A 24,748-nucleotide genomic window follows, 5' to 3' on the forward strand; every position below is an offset into this window, starting at 1 on the left:
CCCTGTCCATCACCAACTTCCAGAGTTTACCCAAACCCATGTGCATTGAGTCAGTGATGCCACCCAACCATCTCATCCTCTGTCATCTCATTCTATTCCTGCGTTCAATCTTTCCCAGCATCAAGGTGTTTTCAAATGAGTCAGCTCTTTGCATCAGGTGGCCAAAGTACTGCAGTTTCAGCTTCAACATCAGTCCTTCCAGTGAATACCCAGGACTGATCTCCTTTAGGATGGACTGGTTGGATCGCCTTAGAGTGCAAGGGACTCTCAAGAGTCTTCTCCAACACTTCAGTTCAAAATCATCAATTATTCAGCACTCAGCTTTCTTTATAGTCCAACTCTCACATCCATACATGACTAATGGAAAAACCATAGACTTGACTAGATGGACCTTTGTTGACAAAGTAATATCTCTGCTTTTTAATATGCTGCCTAGGTTGGTCATAACTTTTCTTCCAAGGAGTAAGTGTCTTTTAATTTCATGGCTTCAATCACCATCTGCAGTGATTTTGGAGCCCCCCAAAATAAAGTCAGCCACTGTTCCCACCGTTTCCCCATCTAGTGGGGGCTTCCCTGGTGGCTCAGCAGTAAAAAATCTGCCTACAATGCAGGCAATCTGGGTTCAATCCCTGGATTGGGAAGATCCCCTGGAGGAGGGCATGGCAACCCCCTCCAGTAGTCTTGCTTGGAGAATCCCATGGACAGAGGAGTCTGGGAGGCTACAGTCTATAGGGTCTCACAGAGTTGGACATGACTGAAGCGACTACGCAGCAGCAGTAAAGAACCCACCTGCCAATGTGAGAGATGCAGGTTTGATCCCTGGGTGGAAAGATCCCCTGGAGGAGGAAATGGCAACCCACTCCAGTGTTCTTGCCTGGGAAATCCCATGGATGGAGGAGCCTGGCTGACTACAGTCCATGGGGTCACAAAAAGTTGTCCATGACTTAGCGACTAAACATCAAAAAGTAGAGGCCCCAGAAGATGAGCCTTGAGTACATGGGACTCTGTGTGGCAAGAGCCTACCAGAAAAGGGGTACAGCACATGCAAGGCTATGTGTGCAAGAAATAGAAGCAAGCTAATGGGGGTGGAGCAGGCACTCGAGGGGGCAACAGGAAGGTGGAGTCTAGGTCGACAGCACCCTGAATTTGACTATAAGTAACATGAAGAGTTTTGAGTGACGTGAGCTAGACGTGGCATTTTGGTGAATAAAAAAATGTATCAAGTTTAATTATTTCCCTTGATAGGATAATGTCGACCTTGGTAAGAGAATTTCCTAAACCCTCTGTGTCCTGGAACCAGCACTGTCAGTGATGGGGGAGATCAGCCTTGTAGCGAAGGATGCACAGTTTGCCCTGATCTTAAATAATTAGCAACAGATTTCATAGGAAATGCCTCTAGTATAGAATTTCCAGTGCTTCCTATTGCACTAGATATGCAAAATTTCTAACAATAAATTACATTCAAGAAACCACCAAAGTCAGCCTAATTAATTATAGACATCTAAATGATCCCTTCTGTCCATCAGCAGAAATAAACTTGAAAGAGCTGCTTAGTTATTGACACTAGTCCAGGAATCAATGTGAGGTAGTCAGTTCTCAAATAGAAGGTGCTGAGAAGAAAGCAGGAAAAAGATTGAAAAATCTCCTTCTTCAGAAATGGCAGGAAGAGAACATTTGCAACCTTCAGGGCATATTTCCTAGTAGCCTGTCTTTTAAGGGCCTTATTTAGGTAAATGAGTTCATCTTAGCCTGTTCAAGGAGTTCTGTTACAGTGGTGCTTCCAGGGTATGAAAATACAAAGAGGTGACTCTTTGGGTGACCAGATGCATGGAAGCATGTTTTAAATGACTACAGTGTGATGCATGGAAGCATGTTTTAAATGACTACAGTGTAATTGATATATGCTGCTATCAGTTGTGACCCAGGTAATAGTGGAGCTAAAACAATTTCAAGTGGGTCAGGCTATCCCAGGAGTACTTGTGACTATGATAGAAAATCTCCCCACAATGTGTCTTAAGTCCTGTAAATCATGTTAGACTTAATGAAACCTTCTGCAGGAACATTCCATTTCTATGATGCATTTAATGGCAGTTGTTGACATGTTGTATCTGGATTGAAGAAATATGTAAACTTTTAAGTAATTGCTATGGTACTAGGAAGATAAAATATCCAGAACACCAATTTTTAAAGGACGATTTAAAGGTTTAAAGAAGATTTAAAGATTTAAAGGGTCTGTGTCTTTATGTATATTTGCTCCCTAATTATTTAAACATGCTCCCTTAAACTGTGTCTTCCTCCTTAGACTATAATATTTGCGTCTCTACTTTGTGGCTTTAGTTGTGATGCATATTCATTAAGATAAAAAACTCTGAAACTCAAGTTTGAACTAAAGTTGATTTTTACTGATTTGACGTAGTTGGGTTTGATTTTAAAATAATGCTAGTTCAGTTGGGTTCTGTCAGATGGCTCCAGGGACTGTGGTTTGCCTACTATTTGCAACTTGGTGTTCATGAAGCATCTTCATGCAGACTCTTCAAAATGAAACACTATGTACCATGGCCCTAATATAAGGTTACTAAGAACCAACATTTTATGTCAATGATCTGTTTACAGTCTCCTTCCCTCAGAATATCACCTTCTAGATCCAAAGTCTCTATGTGGACAGCCATTGATCACAATTGGAATCTCATAGATCTTCTTCAGTTATCTATGATCAGGAGCTTCATGTGTCTTGTTCACTACTATGTTCCCAGCCAAGCTGACACATAAAATTAACCATCTCAGTGCTTGACACATACTGCTTTAAAAAAGTGAATAAATGCAAGAGTTAATATTACTGAATGGCTGTAAGCTGGGATGAGAGGTGAGTAAGTCAAAGTTCCTGCCCTCAAATTAGTTCAGAGTCTGGGTGGAGTGAGGAAGGAGACTGAAGATGAAGACAGGTATCAGAGAAAGATAAGGGAAGTGTAGCATGAGCATGCAGGGTAAAGAGTGAAGACAGAAAACAGCAGAAACCTGAGATGCCTTCACCATGGTGGCGACCTTCAGGAGGCTTCTCAGTCACCTTGAACAGTAGAGGGTGGAAAAAACCAGTCTATGCTAGCAGAGTGGCACTGATAGAAGTGTTGAGATGGGAAAGGATGTGTTATGTTTGTTGAACAGCAAGTAATCTGGGATAATTACCAGGTGATGTGTGAAAATGGATTTCAATAACCATGTTCTTCTAGTACCTTTTCTATTACTGAATTCAGTTTCTGGAGGACAAGTTCAGTAGGTATTCCTCCAAGAAAGCCTAAAGCTCAGTATGTATATGTGTATCTCCCCAGTCCCTCCAAGTTTATGCATGTGGATGAGTACATGCGTGCGTGCGTGTGCGCACACACACACATACACACACACACACACACACACACACACACACAGAGGCTGCTTTTAAGTACAGCTTTTCCCTGATGCTGCCAGACTAGGCCCCATCTTCTGGTGATAGAGAGCAGACCACAGAGAAGGCTCTTGCACATCTCCCAACACAGTCTATATGTATGTGTTTAAAGAGGCCGAGAATCATGGAAACACTTATGTCCAAAGAGAGTCTGTGATATTTTGGTTGCAGTCAGTAGCTGTCCTTGTATAGACTTTGGAATCTAGATGGATGAGTTCACTGTTTGATAGCCTAGACATGAAATTTTTCAATCTGTTTCCTGTGAACCAAGATTCAAAATGTGGCCACATTAACTCTCCAAGAGCTCATCTTCTGGACAGATCATCTTTATTGCCCAGGTCTCACCACTGAAGTTGTCTGTGGAAGGCTTTCATTTTAGACAGTCTATGTGATTTTAGATGTTGCCTGCACTGTGAAAGTCTTGCAGCATGCATCCTTTGATTACACAATGAAACACTTTGCTGCCATAGAATTAATAAGAAAAGTACTAGGCTAAAAGAGAGAAATAGTTTGGCAGTTGTGCAAAAAGTTAAATATCAACTTACCATTTGACCTAGAAATTCTACTCCTAGGTATGTATCCAAGAGAACTGAAATCACGTCCACACAGAAACTTATACACAAATCTTCAAGCAGCATTATTCATGATAGCCAAACACTGAAAGCAACCCAGATGTCTATCAATGAATTAATGAATAAACAAATATGCTTTATCCATACAATGGGATATTATTTAGCCATGAAAAGTAACAAAGTATTGATTCTTCCTATAATGTGGATGAACTTTTACAACATTATGCTAAGTGAAAGGAGCCAGACACAAAAGGTCATGTATTGTATGATATCATTTATATGAATTGCCCAGAATAGACAGATCCATGGAGACAGAAAACAGATTAGAGGTTACCAGGGGCTGGGAGTAGGGAAAATGAGGAATGATTGCTTAAAAACTACAGGGTTTCTTTTTAGGGTGATTAAAATTGAGGCAATCAGGTGACCTGAGAAGAGCAGGCGATTGATGAAGAGAAGTGTGGGTTTGGGGCCCAACCCTTCGGTCTGTCAGCTGGACAGCCCTGGACAAGATACTTAGCCTCAGGGCTGAAGGAACATCTTCATCTAGAGGTGAAGATACTATACCTCCCTATCTCATGGGGTAATGTTAGGGAGCATATGAATCAAAGATGTGAAAATTCATTAAGAAGTATTGTTTGTTTACATAAATAAAAATTATTGTTGTTGTTGTTCAGTCACTGAGTCGTGTCCAACTCTGCGACCCTATGGACTGCAGCATGCCCAGCCATTGTTATCAGTCATCAAATACAAAAGCTGTAATTCAGAAAACTTAAAATCTTATATCCTTCCTTTCTAGAGTATCTGTTGGTATTTATATGTTGATAACGTGGAAACAGTGTCAGACTTTATTTTTGGGGCTCCAAAATCACTGCAGATGGTGACTGCAGCCATGAATTTAAAAGACGCTTACTCCTTGGAAGAAAAGTTATGACCAACCTAGATAGCATATTGAGAAGCAGAGACATTACTTTGCCGACTAAGGTCTGTCTAGTCAAGGGTATGGTTTCTTCCAGTGGTCACGTATGGATGTGAGAGTTGGACTGTGAAGAAGACTGAGCGCTTTTGAACTGTGGTGTTGGAGAAGACTCTTGAGAGTCCATTGGACTGCAAGGAGATCCAACCAGTCCATTCTGAAGGAGATCAGCTCTGAGATTTCTTTGGAAGGAATGATGCTAAAGCTGAAACTCCAGTACTCTGGCCACCTCATGAGAAGAGTTGACTCATTGGAAAAGACTTTGATGCTGGGAGGGATTGGGGGCAAGAGGAGAAGGGGACCACAGAGAATGAGATGGCTGGATGGCATCACTGACTCGATGTACATGAGTCTGAATGAACTCCGGGAGTTGGTGATGGACAGGGAGGCCTGGTGTGCTGTGATTCATGGGGTTGCTAAGAGTTGGACACGACTGAGCGACTGAACTGAACTGAACTGAAGGATTGTTTTATTTTACAACATCACACGTGTAGAGACTCTGACCTCTTACATGTCTTGGTCATCTCTGTGCCCAGGCAACCAGCAGAGAGAGCGAGCACAGTAGGAGTTCAGTTAGGTTCCACTGAGTACATGCATAAAGAAACCAATTGTGTTTTTAGTTACACATATCAAGTAATTGCATACAGGGTCCTAGGATTGACCAGGGACCCTGTCTGATTGGGAAATTGAGCACTCGTGTGTCCAAGTATGGACAGGGCAAGTTGAAGTTGACATGATGTCATGATTGGCTTCTTTGCTGTCACCTAAAATGAAGAACATGGTAAGTCCACAGTAGTTTTGGAGGCCAGTAGACCTAGGCTGCTTGGATCAGTATATATGAGTTTTGGTGGTGGGGACCCTGGGGAAAATCACAGTGTCACATTTGTGTGTCCCAATAGAAGAGTGGCTTCATCTCTTTCTGTTGGTCTGTTGGTCTGCAAAGTTCTAAAGGTGGCTCCAAGTTCCTGACCTTCTTCAAGAGGAAGATGGGAACTATGAGTAGGCAGTAGATCTGCCACCAGCCAATGCCTTGAGGAGCTTTCTTCCCTCTTTACGCTTAAAACCGTGAGTCGTTCATCAGAGTGAGATGATTCCTTTGGCTTAACAGTATCCAAAACACGGGCTTAAATTCATTTCCTTGTAGGTAAAATTTTGTGGCTCCTCAGCTCACTAAGCAAGGAAGCTCAGACAAGCACTAGTTAAAGGAGTGGGGATGATGAGAACTGGCTGGCTATCTCTTATAGAACTAAAGAAAACCAGGGCTTAGTGGATTGCATCTGAGACCCTCAAGTCATAACAGTGGACAGAAACAAAGTGGATATCATTTTGAGATTTCGTTGAAGGATCATTTCTGTTTACTCCTCTTTCAAATAGTGACAGTAATCCTTGCCCCACCAAGTGGTTGTGGGCAAAACCAAAACAAGCCATTTATCTGCTCTTTAAGTACCTATTCATCTGAGAATGATGGAATGAGCTAACATCACAAGGTTGAGGTCATCATCAGTGTCTTCATTATCACCTAGATTTGTTATTTTCTCAATACCAACAATGACAATAGCTATGAAACAGCATATGTGAGCAACTAGCTGAGCACCTGGTGCATAATAGATGCTCATTGGTAAGAAATACAGATGAGCCGCAAGGAGCAATGCTTGGCAGTGAGCATATGGAATGCTACAGAACACTCATTGTGCCCAGTTAGATGGCTTTAGACTATTGCCTCTATGTTCTTTCCTTGCCTCTTTCCTTCCCCTCCTGCACTTTCCCTCTTCTCTGTAGTCTTTTTATCTAACTCTTCCCTTCAACTCCACTTTCTCTCCCACTGCCATCTTTGGCTTGGTTTGCCAGTGAGAGTGACAGATAACATACATCCCATTCACAATAATCCTCCTGCCTGAAATGGCTGCTGAGTTATATTTCGAAGGAAGAGTGTTTATTTCTTTTTGGTGGGGAGAGGTTGTTGCTGGGCAACTCATGGAAAAGGAGCTCTCATTCCTGGGAATTTCTGGAGGCCACAAATCCATACCCATGGGCACCATCTCCTTGCTCCCTTCTTCCTTTCTTTTCATCAATCATCTATCCATATTCCTATATACCCATCTATTTAATCTTTTGTTTGCAACTCTTGTCAGTTCTTTGTTTTATCCCCTTTGAGCTTAATAAGTGTCCATGGTCAATGCTCCATAAATGTTTCTTATGAGTAACAGTGATAATAGTGGCAGGAAGAGCAACATATGTGCCATTCCTCATTGCTTTTTATCTGATGTATCAAATTAAACATTCATGTTGCCATCAATTACTCCCCAAAAGATGATGGAAGCATATTTGTTAGTAATATTTTGATAATAACTATATAAACAGAGATTTGTCATGCTATTCTGACTCCTACATCTTCATTCACAGAAGAACATTTTATTTACATTGTCAAGTAAGAGGGTGGCAATTTAAGTGAGACTTGCAATTTATCACTTGCTTTGCTTTCCAAGGGAGGTCCTGGGAATTGTTGGGTGTTTTTTTTTTTTTTTTTCTAAAATAGATCTAGGATTATTCTCTTGAAATGTGTGTTTTCTGGGATGCTCAGATGGGGAAAAATCTATATTGATATATTTATATCTATATCCATACCTATATAACCTCTATCAGGACCCTAGGATACTTCCCATGCCTCAGAAAGCTGAGTTGGTTCCAATCTACCAGGGTAACAACACGTCGAATTTCCTCTTGACATTAAGGCTTAAAATCTATAATGTTAAGAGATTTCATCTCATTTGGTGGAGGGTGACTTTGAGAATATATTTTATGATCAAAGCAAATATGTTCCACAATATAAAGGAATCCTTCACACAGGATATAGCATAAAACCAAATAAAATTGGGCAAAGTGAAAAATAATTCTATATAGAGAAATGGCAACTTGAACATGGGAGTGAAGAGCACAGGCTGTGGAGTGGGATCTAACTGACTTTACCACTTATTTGCTACATGGCATTGGAGAAAGCCCTTCTCTGGGCCACTGTTTGCTCACATGTAAAGTGGACATATTGGATATTGCCTCGTGGTGTCATCATTAAGTGCAAATGAGATGAATGCATTTAAAGTCAGATGTAAAGATCATACGAGAGAATATTCATCCAATGGTTGTCACATGGAATCTGCTAATAACTGAGAGCCATTATTATTATGGTCCCAGGAGATAGGTTTTTCCATGTTAGCCCTCTATGAGGAGAGTACCATTCACCTAAGACCAGCAATGGAGAGCAAGGAAGGACTGTGAACTGATGAATCATTTGGGGGTTTTAAGAATGGATCATTTCAGGCTTGAAGAGAAAAGTTAAGCTTCACGGAGAAGGCATTATTTTGATTGTTTCAGTTCACAAGTTTATTCGTTTGCTAGGGCTACTGTAAAAATGAACCACAAGCCAAGTGACATCAAAAACAAAAATGTATCACCTCAAAGTTCTGGAGGCTGGCCATCCAAAGTCAAGGTGATGGCAGAAACACTCACACCGAAGACTCCGGGAGAGGGTCCTTCCTTGCCTCTTCCAGCTTCTGTTGCCTCCACGTATTCCTTGACTACTAACTGTCAGCACTTCCAGCTTGGCCTCCATTCAATCTCAGCCTCCATTGTCATGTGGTGGTCTCTCTCTCTGCGTGTCTGTGTCTGTATTTCTCTTTTTGTAAAATTCTCCATCGTATCAAATTTAGGGCCCACCTTGTCCCACTATGACTTCATCTAAACCTCATTAAGTGTATCTTCAATGGCCCTGTTGCCAAATCGGATCAGTCATATTCAGGGGAACTGGGGGTGAGGACTTTAATGTATCTTGTGGGGGCACAGTTCACCCAGAACAGCAAGTAGCTAGGAAGGTCCTACTCTGTGCTCAGTGCTGCTCTGAATCCTGAAGGACTAGTAGGCAGCACTGAGGAAGGAGGGCTTGTACGTGATGGACATTATGTGAGCTGAAGGAACAGAAAAGAAAGGTTTTGTTCAGGAAGTAGCACACTGATGTGCTTTGTTGTTCTTCAGTTGCTCAGTCATGTCTGACTCTTTGCGACCCCATGGACTGCAGCACGCCAGGCTTCCCTGTCCATCACCAACTCCCAGAGCTTGCTCAAACTCCTGTCCATCAAGTCAGTGATGCCATCCAACCATCTCCCCCTCTGTCGTCCCTTTCTCCTCCTGCCTTCAGTCTTTCCCAGCATCAGAGTCTTTTCTAATGAGTCAGTCCTTCACATTAAGTGGCCAAAGTGTTGGAGCTTCATATTCAGCATCAGTCCTTCCAATGAATATTCAGGACTGATTTCCCTTAGGATTGACTGGTTTGATCTCCTTGCCATCCAAGGCACTCTCAAGAGTCTTCTCCAACACCACAGTTCAAAAGCATCAATTCTTTGGCCTTCAGACTCCTTGGTCTAGTACAAATGCCACACAAGCCCACCTTTCTACTCACCGGGTGCCATTTCCCCATAAGCACCCTTCATTCCCGTCATGCTAAACTATGTCCTCTAGAGTATCAAAGACACCATTCTGTGTCATGTTCAATGTCTTCCTCTACCCTGTCACTCTGAGGAACTCCTTCCTTTCTTGAGTTTCATGGTCTTGTTAATTCCCTTTCAATGTTCATCACTCAGCTATCCCATCCAGGAAACAGTCTGCTCTGTGACAGGTGCTGCTTCTTCTCAAGCTTCAGGACTAGAGAGCTCTCGTCACCTCCCCGCCATTTCACACAGCCCAGTGTGCACAGCCCTGGTTAACTCGGATTCCACTCCATCACACAGCGAGGGCTTGAGAAGGGCCTGTGGTTCATGCCTGTCTGTGGTCCCCAGGTCTAGTGCTGGGTCTGGCCCAGGGAAGGTGGCCAGCAACTGTTTGGGGGCTGGGGAGTGGAGAGGCAGAGGTGGGCCAACCTCATGGTCTGCGAATTACCCCTGAGAGGACCGACCCCTTCATCTCCTCTGGCAGAACGTCAGGTAGAAACATCTTCTACACCACCTACAAAAACTGGGATGAAGGAGGAATTTAATGCAACTGAGAGATAAGGAGAGAATCTTTCTGATTATACAGCCCACGGGCCCTGGCATTTGGCAGGAATTGTATGCCATGCTCACGTGTCTCTGTCTTAATTCACCATTTCCCAAAGTCTAATTATTGAGAACACGTTAGGCAGAAGATGGGGAATGGAAACAAACAAACAAACAAACAAACCTTCCGTAGACAATCACCTTGTAAACATCTTGTGATGGGGCTGGAGATTAAACAGGAACGCTCGGTACCAACTGAAGCTCAGGCGAGTTTAGCCAAGCAAATCAATGCAAGTTAATCTTTCAGTGTCAGCTGGCTGAGTTTTGGACGAGTGATGAATGCCTTGACTGGAAAGATGGAATGCTGGAATGCCAGCCAGTGCTCTGACAGCTACAGATGGTGCCAATTACTGCCAGTGGAGCCTGTCCTGCTGTGAGCCCGAGATGTCTGATTTGTGGCCACAGGAAAATGAAAAAGAGGCCTTCCAGCTGGGCCTGTCACCTGTCCTTTATTGTTCTGTAACCAAAATTGTATTCAGGTGTGAACACCTTTTTTTTTTTTTTTTTTTCGGTGAAGGCAGGGTGGGAGGAAAGGGGCCCATTGCCTCATGTTAATTACACAGCCATGTTCATTACCAAACAGCTGAGAAGGGTGGGGGAAGTCTGACCAACTACCAAGCTCAAGGTCAGCCACTTCTTTCTACCCCATTCCCAGGAAAAAAAAGACTAATTGTAAATCATCCTGGAATATGGACAAAGGCAAATGAAAGCATCCCACATCCTCATGATTTCCATGGGCCTTTATATACAGCAGCATCGTCTGGTGCATTGTTTAAAAGGATGGCCTTGCTAGAAGGATTGCTGTGATTCTTTGCTGGGGCAGACTTTGGATCTAGGCTCTTCTCATGTTTAGATCCTGGTAACAAATGAGCCCATGGTACAGGTCTGGGGTCTAGTTCCTTGGTGGCCTAGTGGTTAGGATTCTAGGCTTTCACTGCCAGGGCCCAGATTCAATCCCTGGTCAGGGAACTGAGACCTCACAAGCCATGTGCCAAAAAACAAGTAGATTTGGGGTCTGGTACCCAAAGGCCCACTAGTTTGTTCCTCCTCTGAGACAGTACTTTGCATTCATACTCTGGAGGCTGTGACAAAGGTTGATATCTTGGCATAAATTGCATCATTGCTGTAGGAGGAATGTTAAAATAATTTCAAAAATAATACTATCAACATCTGTAGCCACTCTTATTGAGTGAGAGCTTTCGATGGGCTCTACCTACATTATCCTTCATCTTTCCAATAACATTGCCTGAGAGATCTTGTGACCCTATTTTAAAATGCAGAGACTGAGTAACAGAGTGGTTAAATGGCTTGCTCAAGGCCACAAAATTAGTGAGTGATGCCACCTACATTCGGAGAAGGTAATGGTACCCCACTCCAGCACTCTTGCCTGGAAAATCCCATGGACGGAGGAGCCTGGTGGGCTGCAGTCCATGGGGTCGCTGAGAGTTGGACACGACTGAGCGACTTCACTTTCACTTTTCACTTTAATGCGTTGGAGAAGGAAATGGCAACCCACTCCAGTGTTCTTGCCTGGAGAATCCCAGGGACAGGGGAGCCTGGTGGGCTGCCTGTTATAGGGTCACACAAAGTCGGACACGACAGAAGCGACTTAGCAGCTGCAGCAGCAGCAGCCACCTACATTTGAGTGCGGTTTTCCAAACCTTAAGAATGAATGCGGTCAAGAGCAGAAGACAACTATTTTCAATGTCATAGATTTCAAGAGTAGCATGCTCAATAAATATTGGGAGGAACAGTAAAGGTATTAATACGGAACTGGTTTATAAGAGTAGAGTAGCCATGGGAGGCAAGGAGGCAACAGAAGTGGCAGGAGTTAATACAGCATTTAAATTTGCACTGTTATTATTGGGAGCCACATTTTATTTTTAATGTGTATGTGTGTGTGTTTAGTTGTTAATAGGCCACCACTAAATGTTATCATCCTGGCCCTAGACAATGGCTGGGCCCTGAGCGAGTTTTTCATGAATCAAGTGAGGAGATAGGCACAGCTGGCACCCAGTAGCTTAAGTCAAGAGGAGACACCAGCCTACTGAACTTGCTGATTCATGGGTGGCATTGGACCTTTCCACAACACCTGAAGGCAGCCATTCTAGCCATACTCATCAACAGTTCCATCAGTCCCAGGAGAGGCCCTTAGATGTGCAGTGAGGAGCACAGATGCCAGTCCCAAAGCCCTACCGCAGGGAGCCTGGGACCAGTGTCACCCCCACGTGGCCTGGCCTTCTCAGCTCTGCCCACCAAGATGTTGCCCTCTCCCTGGAGGTGGAGTTGGCTGTGGGTGTCTCCTGGGGTCCTTTCCTGAGGATTTATGGGTACAGATCCTGGGTCTGGAAGACTGGATATTACTTTAGCAAATGATTTTCCTTTCAATAAGACAAAAAGCAGAATCAGGCTCCAGAGATCTCTGGGAAAGCATCAGAAACTTAGCACAGCCTTTTAAAGGGTGTTCTGTCCCCTCCTCAGACAAGCAGAGATGAAGCCTGCATCCTAAGAAAACTTGGCTCACTAAGAAATGGCAATGGCTGGTCTCTTCAGGACATTTTCATCTTTGTGACATGATGTGCAGCACTGATAAACTTTCAGTACAGTTCTCCCTTTTCCTACTTTTTCCTATTTTTTTTTCTTATTCAGCACAAATGATCACTTACTGAATGGTTTCTTTCCCTTTGTAATAATCAATGGAATTAGTCTAGACATGTGTAATTTCTAATAGCTTTTTCCCCCAAAAGGTCATTAGTTAGAAGAACTTGAGCAACTCAGAATTGTTTTATTTGTCATATTGAAACCTTTGTAAACAGAGTATCTGGGTCACTTTAATTTGCTTTCCTGGCTTTTCAAGAGAGCTAAGGGTATGCTGTCTAGAGTATGATGCAGAACTGCTGCTGCTGCTGCTAAGTCTCTCCAGTCGTGTCCAACTCTTGCGACCCCATAGACGGCAGCCCACCAGGCTCCCCCGTCCCTGGGATTCTCTAGGCAAGAACATTGGAGTGGGTTGCCATTTCCTTCTCCAATGCATGAAAGTGAAAAGTCAAAGTGAAGTCACTCAGTCGTGTCCGACTCTTCGCGACCCCATGGACTGCAGCCCACCAGGCTCCTCCGTCCATGGGATTTTCCAGGCAAGAGTACTGGAGTGGGGTGCCATTGCCTTCTCCAATGATGCAGAACTAGCAGCAAATATATTTTTGAAGAATTTTATGTAAAAATAATCCAGCATCTGAAAGGCAACAGGCCAGTTGTCCTCAGTAATGGCCACATGGGGATGGTTTCAGGGGTTTTTGAGATCAGCCAGGGGTCACTGACTTTCTAGAAGGGCTCTTAGGACTTAGCATATAGTCATATTCATCATGGCTCATATTTATTCTCAAAGCACATCAAGGCTGTACAGCCATGTCTGTAGGGAAAAGATAATCAGTAAGACACTGGGGAAATCCATATTCAGCCTTCCTATGCTGTTTCCCTCCCATGACGGGCCACACAAACACTCTGTCCCTAGCAGCAAAAATGCAGCAACACATGTGAGACGGGCCCAGGGCAGCCGTTCTGAGACTTAATGCCCAAGGCTTTTACTGGGGTCTGGCCTCATAGGCCCACTCTACTTAGTGACTTTCAGAATTTCAGATTCCCAGAATCTGAGGGTGTTCAGTGTCCCAAGCAGGCAAAGCAGCCTCACCACTGAGGGCAAGTTTCCTATCAGTGCAGGGAATCCTAACAGCTTACCTTACAAAGCTGACTGGCTTCCTTCTTCAGTTCCCCCAGGAGACTTTGCAACCTGGCCTGGGGCATCGGTTCAGATATAGCATAACTCTGGCCAGAAGTCTGAGTGGACCTGGGCTCCTGTCATGAGAGGGGACACACATGAAGTATAGTTCCTGAGGGTACACGTGGTCCCCCTGTAGGACAGGTTAGCAAAGTTCCCAGTGGGGAAGGCTTTATAGTCAGATTTAGATGTTTGTCTAGTATTCATTTAAAATTAATAATGACTAGTAGGTCATTTGCCTGGAGAATCCCAGGGACAGGGGAGCCTGGTGGGCTACCATCCATGGGGTCGCACAGAGTCGGACACGACTGAAGCAACTTAGCAGCGGTAGGTCATTAACCCTACTCAAACATAATAAGATGGAGAGTGGAGATCTGCACCTTTCTCCTGTAAATCATCTGTCTGGAATTACCTAACTAACTGCTAAGAGTTTGTAAATTGAGATAGAGAAGTAGGCGTTTTTGTTCACAGTTTATGAAATCTGACTGGTAGGAATTGAGCTCTTTTGCCCAACACTTCAAACATACACAGTTAGTAAATTTAAATTTTAAAATCCATTTAACAATAGAAATATATGAGTAGACAAACGGTCCTATAAAAATGACCATCTAAGCATCTGAGAGTCAGGTCAGAGGTTCCAGATAAGACTTTGTTTGCCAGTTGTGCACGTTAACAAGACCATAACGCTTTGAAGAATTGGTAGTTGCTGCTCCAAATGACTACGAATGCTAAACTGCAGTCCCTTAAATGAGAAATTGGCTTTGACATTAGAACATTTGGAAATTAAGATGAATGGACAAAGGGGAAAATGAGTCCATAATGACATAACACTTTATAGTTTATGAAGCATCATCCCGTGGATTCCACCACTGTCCCCTGAGGTTGGCATTTTCATTCCCACTTTATAGGTCAAAAAAAAAAAAAAAAAGGAGCTTGGAAAATGCTGAAAATCACTCCCAAGAAAGAACAGAGTTCAGATTCAAATACAGATACTTTGATTTCCAACTCTGCATGCTTTTCACTCCAACCTCAGGGCTAGTTTTTGAACTCTCAGCCCCTCATTGTTCTTCAGCATGGAAACAGCTTCCAGCATAGAAAGCCTAGGTGGTTCTTTGGTAGCTGTGTTTACAGCCTGCGAGTGTCCCAAGGCTGAAATTTCTGTTACAGATATTTCTCACCTTTTCAATTGAAGGATCAGTAGAGTTCCTATAGGAAGAGGTAACGTTCTGTAGGTTTTTTGGTAGTTGACGGTGTCCATGTTTCTGGTAGAGTGCTATAGAAGAGCTGTTGGAACAGGGAAGAAGTTGCAAGACACAGACCTGGAAAGACTTATCAAATACTATCCAGAGGGCAGAGCTAGTTGGGCTTGAAGACAGGACCTCTGGATGTCAGAGGGACTGGAGAAGCTTGGGGCTGGCCAACATTTCTGCCCACAAGGCTCTTGGGTCTGTTTGCCTCACTAGTAAAAAAACAAAAATAAAACACTACTCTAAGGTACTGCAGGTTGGAAACACGGATACAGCAAAATCACCAAATGCCTTCTCTTAATCGTTTGACGATGCACAGCTAGCTAAGGATGGAAGCTGCATGCGATTCTCGTTCCAAACAGAGTTGCTCTCATCACATCGCCAGGTTGACTGGCCATTTTCCTTTGTTTTAGGCTATTGAACAACAAATCTCCAGGCTGTAGCCTTACCCCAGACCTGGCTTCTTGTTAATGGCATCTCTGCCGTCTCCTGAACCCATTTTCATTTCCTGCCAGCAAGAAGAGAGGGTATAAAACTGGCGCAGTCCACAGGCCAGAGGCCCCATGTGGACACTTTTCTGGGGAGCTGGGAAGGACAATGGGCGGGTTTCTGTAACACTACACCCAGGCGGGCACTTCCCCACTTTGCTTTGGTCCAGCGCGTCTAGGACTTGGCACAAATTCGTATGTTTGCGTTTCATTCCACTTGGCCCCTGGCCAGGAGGGATAATCTATTTTCATTTTGAAATTTCACTTGGCAGATCCTTAAAAGTCACCGGAGAACTTTTCCTGAGTAATAAAAAGCAACTTTTATTGAAAACTAATTATGTTTTTAGATGAATATGCCAGCTGTTTGAAAATGTTCTGGTCATGTTAAAGCATATTTTAATGGTGTGCTTACAAATGCAGATCCAGTTGTGAAATCCTTTTTGACAGTAACTTATAAGCACTTTCTTCCAAAGTGCCTCTAAGCCTAGTTCCGTGCAGCTCGAGAAATCTGATAAATGGAAAAAATATCCAGTCATTGAGTAAATCAATGATTTGGGGAATGGGCAAAGATTGTAAAATTCAATACAGAACTTAACAATGTTTTTTCCTTAGGAGCTAAGACAGACAAAATACATGCAGATTTCATTCATTGAGCGGTTTTAAGCTTTTAGAAGGAATCAGAATTTCATGATTTAAGAAGGTTTGCATTATTTTGGGTATGCTCGGTTTTGTGTCTTATGACTGAGAGCACCTTTGTATCTTTGGCTGTGTGCACACACAGGGTTATTGTGTGTTTCCTGTATTCTAGGCTCTGCACTAACCCCACTGAAACATGGAGATGAATTAGACATTGCTTTTGCTTGCCAGGAATTTACAGTTTCATGGGTGGATCAGAAAAGAGGTGAGAACAGAAATGTAAACAAGCCAATAGGATGTGTGTATAAAATAAAGGTAGAAGAGAAATCTTGGGCTTACAGAGCTTGAGGAAGCAGAGACTTCTGACTGAAGGGACTGAGGAAGAGCACGATTGGGGCGAGGCCTTGAAGGGTGTGATTCCTACTGATGGGTAGAATATGGAGCAAGGCCATTTCTCATGGGAGGAATAATGACAGAGCATGACGAGGTGGACGGGCATGGTGTCCAGAAGAGCATGTGAAAGGAGATGAGGCAGTATGGAGTGGATAGTGGAGGTCTCAATGTCCCCTCAAGAACTTATAGTCTTTTCTGTAGAGGTTTGTGAGAAGGAGACCAGCATGCTCAGGCTTTGTTTGAATTTTGGTTGCAGGTGGGGCTGGGACTGGAGGGGCCTGAAGATGGGGAAACAGACCAGCAAGCTATTGCAGTGGTTCTAGGGAGAAGTGATGAGGGCTGGAAGGGGGAATGAGAACAATTATCCAGTACATTTAATCCACACAGAGACTGATCCTGGCTAATTCCAGGTGATGGCAGGGATGGAGGCAGTTTTCAATCACTGGTTTTTATTGGCTTGACTTGGGAACATATCATCTCAACTCTCCACTTTGCTCTGCCTATGTCACAGCCAGTGTACACTTGGACAAATTACTCGATATCTCTAGGTTTCCTTTTCACCAGCTGTAAAACATGGATAATAATTCTTGCCATCAATGGTAATTGCCTTGTAGGAATGCTCTACGCATTTGTGTGAGTGCTAGCATATTCTTGGCATGAAATTACCGTTAATAACATTGCTAATACGTCTGCTAACATACTTCAAGATCTTCAGAAAAGTCAACACCCCCCCAGTACTGAATATCTTAAATATGAGGAAACATATCTTAAATATGAGTAATAAAAGGGTGACCCTATTTTGTTAAGCAATAATCCCTGATGGCTTCCCTCTCATTTGCAAATCCTCTGTGATTCATTTTCATTGAATTCACAGAACTTCATTTCATAATACAATGCAACCTCCAAAGTTGCCCTGAGAATTCCCGTTACCAGCTCAAAGGATGTTCGAAGCTCCTTAGACTGCTAGGTAGTGAGTTTCCCTATCTGTCTGTGGGTCTCAGATGAAGTTCAGGAGTGTCTCAGAGCTTGGCAGACCTCTTTGCCTGTGGCCCAAGGGCCCAGTGACTGAAAGGTGCTTTGTTTGTGTGTGTGTGTGTGTATGTTTTTGCTTTGTTATTTTTTAAGATGGTTATGGCAACTTTGAGGACAAAATGCCTTTGTTAACTAACCTCAGGCTATTATCGTGGGTTAAGGAAATAAATAGGCCGAATTCAGGGAAGATTTAGATTACATTTTATTTCAGGAAACCAGCCTACTCCCCTGTGCCCTCTCCCCAAATGGCAAAAGTACACATTCACAAGACGCATGTGTGTTGTGATATGTTGATGTCAGAATTGTGTTTTTCAAAGCATCTGGAGTTGGCTGGTCAATATTAGCTAGGCTGAAAGAAAAAAAAACATCTAAAGCCAATGGTGCATGTCAGCTTTGCCACCAGCAAACAAACAAGTGAAATTATTTTTGAGACTTAATACCAGTTCAGGTTTTAGGAGTTTGAGATTAACAAATACACACTACTATACATAAAACAGATAACCAACAAGGACCTAGTATGTAGCACAGGAAACTATACTCAATATCTTGTAATAACCTATAAGGGAAAAGAATCTGTAAAAGAGTGTGTGTATGTGCCACAACTGAATCTCTTTGCTGTACACCTGAAGCTAACACAACATTGTAAATAAATTATACTTCAATTTTAAAAATATGCAAAAATGTTGCTACCTTGGTTTAGGTCCTTTTGGACTGGTCCTTCACCAAAAAACAGGTGAAATAGGAAATTCAGTTAAGTGAGAACTGAGCCCCACACTGCCAAAAAACGTGACTTTCTGGTGGCAGTGTGCCCTCAGGAAGGGAGGCCATGGAAGAAACTCCATTTGGGCCACTGGCACCCCAGAGAATGCTGAAGCACCTGACTCCTAGATGGGGAGTTCAGCAGCCAAGAGGATTGTCTGCACATGTATGGGTGGGACCCCAGAGGCCACTCTGCTAGAAATCAGCTCTTTCCAACAAGTCATTTCAGTGAAACAATCACCTCCAGGTGTGGCATCCAGTTCCTCCAGTGGCCTGAATTTCCCTGATGCTTCTCTACCCGCCAAAGACTCCAAAGGATCTGTCCCTGAGCTTCTCCAGGTGCCTTCCAGAGCAGCATTTCTCTGCACGTGTGTACACGTCAGGACTTGGCCATGCTGAGCCAAGTTGCCTGTACACCTTACCAGCTGGTTTCTGGTGAAGGAGCAGTCCCAAAGGACCTAAACCAAGATGGCCGACATTTCAATCCATCCAAATGGATTGCTTTAATAGGAATGGGAAGATTTAGTCTCTGAGAGTGTGGGACTGGCCTTGACTTGCAATCAGATCACTGGTTCACTGTTTATTCCCCACCTCCAAGCAGCTAAGAAGTAGAATTTCTCTTCACAGCATAACCTCCACCTTTTCTTTGAAGTAACAGACGAAAGGAAGCATTTGGGACATAGCACTTACTTCTGAACAGAAAGCCCTGTTTCTCTTTAGAAAGGAAGGATTTAGAAGGCAGTTTGAATACAGATTCAAAAGCCCCAGGGTGCAGTGAGCCCCAGGTGCTCATTTTTTTTATTACTGTGATTTGGAGTCAATCATTTCAGCATTTTGATCTTCTGTCTCGTATAAAATGGGACAGTCTGATATCTGTCCCACCAGCCTCTTAGCATTAGTTGGAGGGCTGAAGAAGATGCCCCCCATACTATTTTTTTGAAAACTCTCAAGGATTATTTGGAAGTTTCTGTTTGAGATGAAGAATGTATTTGGAGCAAAGGGCGCATGCTTATCCAGGTTAATTACCTGTCACTAAAGGCAGGAAGAAACCAATAAGCAGACCACTCTTGTAGTCAAACAATACCGAATGACATGTCTGTGGCTTCCTTTCTCCTTATGTATAAATAGCACCAGATTTGAAATGATTTGTTTTTTCCATTTTAAGCACTTACGTTTATTAACTCATTTAATCCTTACATCAATTAAATTAATACACAATTATGACACTTACAGTAAAATGAGGAAACTTAAGTATAGATGATTTAGATAATTTATCCAGAATTACAGGACTAAAATTACAGTGGTAAAAGATGTGATTTAAACTGAGGAAGCATGATTTGATCTTTGGTCAAGAGGTTATTACTGACCCTGGTTTAGACATGCAGTTAACTTTCCATCAATGACAGTGGTCGACCTCAAACAATTATAATAATTATTCTTTTCCCTACAAGGTTTCATCTGGAGGTGGGTTCACTATTTCTTCCCATCAGTTAACTGGCAAGAATAAAATAGTCAAATATTAGCATATTTTCACCACTCATGCCACATATTGCCCACGTGCTTTACATTATCCATTTAGGACGTTTGATTATGGACAGGTGAAACTGTCATGAACTTAGTCAAAAATATTTGTGACACAACTCTCAAGCCCCTATCACTCTTAGCTTAGGTACTAAACACTGTATGATCTTTCTGTGATAAAATACTATGTTTCTGAAGCCTAGTATACTTTTCTTTCTTTTTTTGTAAATATTCAAATAAATGGTTATTTCATCTAAGGAACTGAGCTGGTACTCTGCAGGTTGGGGAGGGGTTCAGTAGGCTTATCTATGATCCCTGACATGGAGGGGTCCATACAGGGATTTTTCTGAAAATGAAACAGAACACTACCAATGAGCAAAAATACAATTTGATGAAAGCAAAAGTCACACTTCCAGAGATGCCATGACTTGTGTGTTTCTGCCTGTAGGTTGTTTTCTTTCCCCTTTGGAATGTTGCCATGGTGTTAACCAGTAGAGGCACCACCCACCAGCAGATATAATTAATGCTTGGAAATTGAGGCTTTCAGTCTCACCAAGCACAGGGAAATGTCTTAATTTGACAGTGGGCCTGACCAAATGCTAATTTGTTCAGGGAGATAAAAGTAGCCAGTTATGTAGCTGTGTGGTGTATTGTCTATAATCTAAAGGGAAGGAGACCAACACCTACCCAGCTATTTTCATGCATGGCCTCAGTTCTAACAACAGGGCTTTTCTCAGTAAGACTAGTAAATATCCTTGCATGGCATCACCTTATAGAAATAAAACAAGGTGGGATTGGAAGCCTCTGTTCAGCCCATGGGGACATCCTAGGCCACACGAGGCTCTCATAGGAAGGGTGTTCTGTAACCACTCTACTCCCAGAGGTTGTCTATGGAGTCATTTTCTGTAATAGGCCCTTCTTTGGCTCTTGACCTTGACATCTTATCTGATCTCAGCTCAAGAGATTGGCCCAAGTTTGGAAGAGGGGCGATGGGGATAGTGGTACTTAGAGATGAACCACTGAAAATGGAAGAGAGTAGGATTAAAGTTCAGTTCAGTTCAGATCAGTCGCTCAGTCATGTCCAGCTCTTTGCGACCCCATGAATCGCAGCACGCCAGGCCTCCCTGTCCATCACCAACTCCCGGAGTTCACTCAGATTCATGTTCATTGAGTCAGTGATGCCATCCAGCCATCTCATCCTCGGTCGTCCCTTCTCCTCCTGCCCCCAATCCTTCCCAGCATCAGAGTTTTTCCAATGAGTCAACTCTTCTCATGAGGTAGCCAAAGTACTGGAGTTTCAGCTTTAGCATCATTCCTTCCACAGAAATCCTAGGGTTGATCTCCTTCAGAATGGACTGGTTGGATCTCCTTGCCATCCAAGGGACTCTCAAGAGTCTTCTCCAACACCATAGTTCAAAAGCATCAATTCTTCTTTGGTGCTCAGCCTTCTTTACAGTCCAATTCTCACATCCATACATGACTACTGGAAAAACCATAGCCTTGACTAGACAGACCTTAGTTGGCAAAGTAATGTCTCTGCTTTTGAATATGCTATCTAGGTTGGTCATAACTTTTCTTCCAAAGAGTAAGCGTCTTTTAATTTCATGGCTGCAGCCACCATCTGTAGTGATTTTGGAGCCCCCCAAAATAAAGTCTGACACTGTTTCCACTGTTTCCCCATCTATTTGCCAGGAAGTGATGGGACCGGATTCCATGATCTTCGTTTTCTCAATGTTGAGCTTTAAGCCAACTTTTTCACTCTCCTCTTTCACTTTCATCAAGAGGCTTTTTAGTTCCTCTTCACTTTATGCCATAAAGGTGGTGTCATCTGCATATCTGAGGTTATTGATATTTCTCCCAGCAATCTTGATTCCAGCTTGTGTTTATTCCAGTCCAGCATTTCTCATGATATACTCTGCATATAACTTAAATGAGCAGGGTGACAATAAACAGCCTTGACATACTCCTTTTCCTGTTTGGAACCAGTCTGTTGTTCCATGTCCAGTTCTAACTGTTGCTTCCTGACCTGCATACAGATTTCTCAAGAGGCAGGGCAGGTGGTCTGGTATTCCCATCTCTTTCAGAATTTTCCACAGTTGATTGTGATCTACACAGTCAAAGGCTTTGGCATAGTCAATAAAGCAGTAATAGATGTTTTTCTGGAACTCTCTTGCTTTTTCCAATATCCAGCAGATGTTGGCAATTTGATCTCTGGTTCCTCTGCCTTTTCTAAAACCAGCTTGAACATCAGGAAGTTCACGGTTCACATATTGCTGAAGTCTGGCTTGGAAAATTTTGAGCATGACTTTACTAGCATGTGAGATGAGTGCAATTGTGGGGTAGTTTGAGCATTCTTTGCCATTGCCTTTCTTTGGGATTGGAATGAAAACTGACCTTTTCCAGTCCTGTGGCCACTGCTGAGTTTTCCAAATTTGCTGGCATATTGCGTGCAGCACTTTCAGAGCATCATCTTTCAGGATTTGCAATAGCTCAACTGGAATTCCATCACCTCTACTAGCTTTGTTCATAGTGATGTTTTCTAAGGCTCACTTGACTTCACATTCCAGGATGTCTGGCTCTAGATGAGTGATCACACCATCGTGATTATCCGGGTCATGAAGATCTTTTTTGTACAGTTCTTCTGTGTATTCTTGCCACCTCTTCTTAATATCTTCTGCTTCTGTTAGGTCCAGACCATTTCTGTCCTTTATTGAGCCCATCTTTGCATGAAATATTCCCTTGGTATCTCTAATTTTCTTGAAGAGATCTCTAGTCTTTCCCATTCTGTTGTTTTCCTCTATTTCTTCCATTGATCGCTGAAGAAGGCTTTCTTATCTCTTCTTGCTATTCTTTGGAACTCTGCATTTATATGCTTATATCTTTCCTTTTCTCCTTTGCTTTTCACTTCTCTTCTTTTCACAGCTATTTGTAAGGCCTCCCCAGACAGCCATTTTGCTTTTTTGCATTTCTTTTCCATGGGGATGGTCTTGATCCCTGTCTCCTGTACAGTTTCACGAACCTCATGCCATAGTTCATCAGGCACTCTATCTATCAGATCTAGGCCCTTAAATCTATTTCTCCTTTCCACTCTAGAATTATAAGGGATTCGATTTAGGTCATACCTGAATGGTCTAGTGGTTTTCCCTGCTTTCTTCAATTTAAGTCTGAATTTGGTGTTAAGGATTAAAGTTACTGAGTATCACCTATGTGCTTGGCACTCTGCTAGGCCTGCATGCCTGCCATCTCATTAGAACCTCCCAACACCCTAGGAAGTAAGGACTGAGTATTAGATTTCCACTGAGTGATCAGCCAGTATTCCCAAAGCCATGAAGTAAGCATGGAACCAGAATTCAAGCCCAAGTCCATGTTAACTTCCCACCTTGTGATATCTTCACTACATCAAGGAAACTACCACTCCATCTTTCCCTGTTGAATCCCAAAATGACACAGATGATAACTACTGAGGACAGGCCCTTCTCTTGGTTGCTCAGTGTCTTAATGTTGAGCATGTTCACCAAAACCATTTTAGAAATCAAGAAGATTTTTAAAGTCCAGCTCAGTGTTTACCAATGAAAAGAGGCTCCTTTCCCTGCTACTTCCACCAAATAATGAAGGTAATGAAAACTGTCTACCAAAATGTTGTTGCTGTTTAGTAGCTAAGTCATGTCTGACTCTTTTGTGACCCCATGCACAGCAGCCCACCAGGCTCCTCTGTCCATGGGATTTCCCAGGTAAGAATACTGGAGAAGGTTGCCATTTCCTCCTTCAGGGGATCTTCCTGACCCGTGGGTTGAATCCACGTCTCCTAAATTGGCAGGTGGATTCTCTACCGCTGAGCCACCAGGGAAGCCCAATTTGCCCAAACAGTCCCTTGTGAACCTGATTTTCTATAAGTCATTTGCCTTTATATTTTTATGTGACTTCAAACTTTTTGAATATATACAGAGAAACAGGTATGACAACGGGAAAAACCCTCTGAGAGTACCTACTGTGTCTAATGGGTGAGTCAACCTGGATCCAGAGAAGGAGATGGTTATTTCTTCCAAAGTCACACAGCAAGAAAGTGGGAGCACTAGAACCTGACTCTGAAGAAAATCTCAGTGTGTGCCTGCAGCTATAAATTAGATCACCCAAACTCTTTAGGGGGAGGTTCAGATAAGAATAGACTGTTGAATTCTGCAGTGGCTTGACAGATCAGAGCATGTGACCTGTGTGGGAACCACATACATCTTAGGCATTAAAGCTAGCATTACAGTGTGTTATCTTTGATGGTAAGAAAAACCAAAGAGCTGGGAAAATAATTATTCCTGCAAGAATGAGGACAAAAATATTATCTAAGATTGTCTGATACCCAGTTCTATTTGAGGCTCTTTGGCTATTTTTATACATAACTATCCTTTCTTTAGTTATTCTGCCTTTCAGCTGCATTTAGCTCTTTGGAATTTTAACACAGTCTGTGTTTTTTATTTCATTCTCTCTTGCATTTTGTTAAAACACAGTAACACTGTACTAGGGGTGGAACATGGCTAAATCATATAGTGGTCCTATCATATAGTTTATCATTTTTCAAAGAGGTTAAAGGGTTGGTACATATTAGAATATTAAAATTTGTTTTTCCAATATCTCCACCTTTTTGCTATATTTAAAGAAATGAATGCAGTCCATCAGAGATGATGCTTGTCTCTTTGTGCACATGAGTTACAATCAAGACTGTAGCTGCATATGTTCCAATGTATTAACTTCAAGACTTCTGTGATGAAATACATATGGATACCTGGCAGTTTCTTCCTGTGTGTGGATGTTTCACTCTCCATGTCTTGTTAAACAATAAA

The 24,748-nt window shown here is 42.7% G+C and overlaps 1 protein-coding gene across 1 annotated transcript in view; it reads left to right on the forward strand.

The window, feature by feature from the left end:
• AFF2 (ALF transcription elongation factor 2) overlaps positions 1-24,748 on the forward strand; it is a 387,822-nt gene that overhangs the window by 93,783 nt on the left and 269,291 nt on the right. The window lies entirely within an intron of this gene.

This window comes from Capricornis sumatraensis, chromosome X (assembly GCF_032405125.1).
Source record: "Capricornis sumatraensis isolate serow.1 chromosome X, serow.2, whole genome shotgun sequence".
NCBI lineage: Eukaryota > Metazoa > Chordata > Mammalia > Artiodactyla > Bovidae > Capricornis > Capricornis sumatraensis.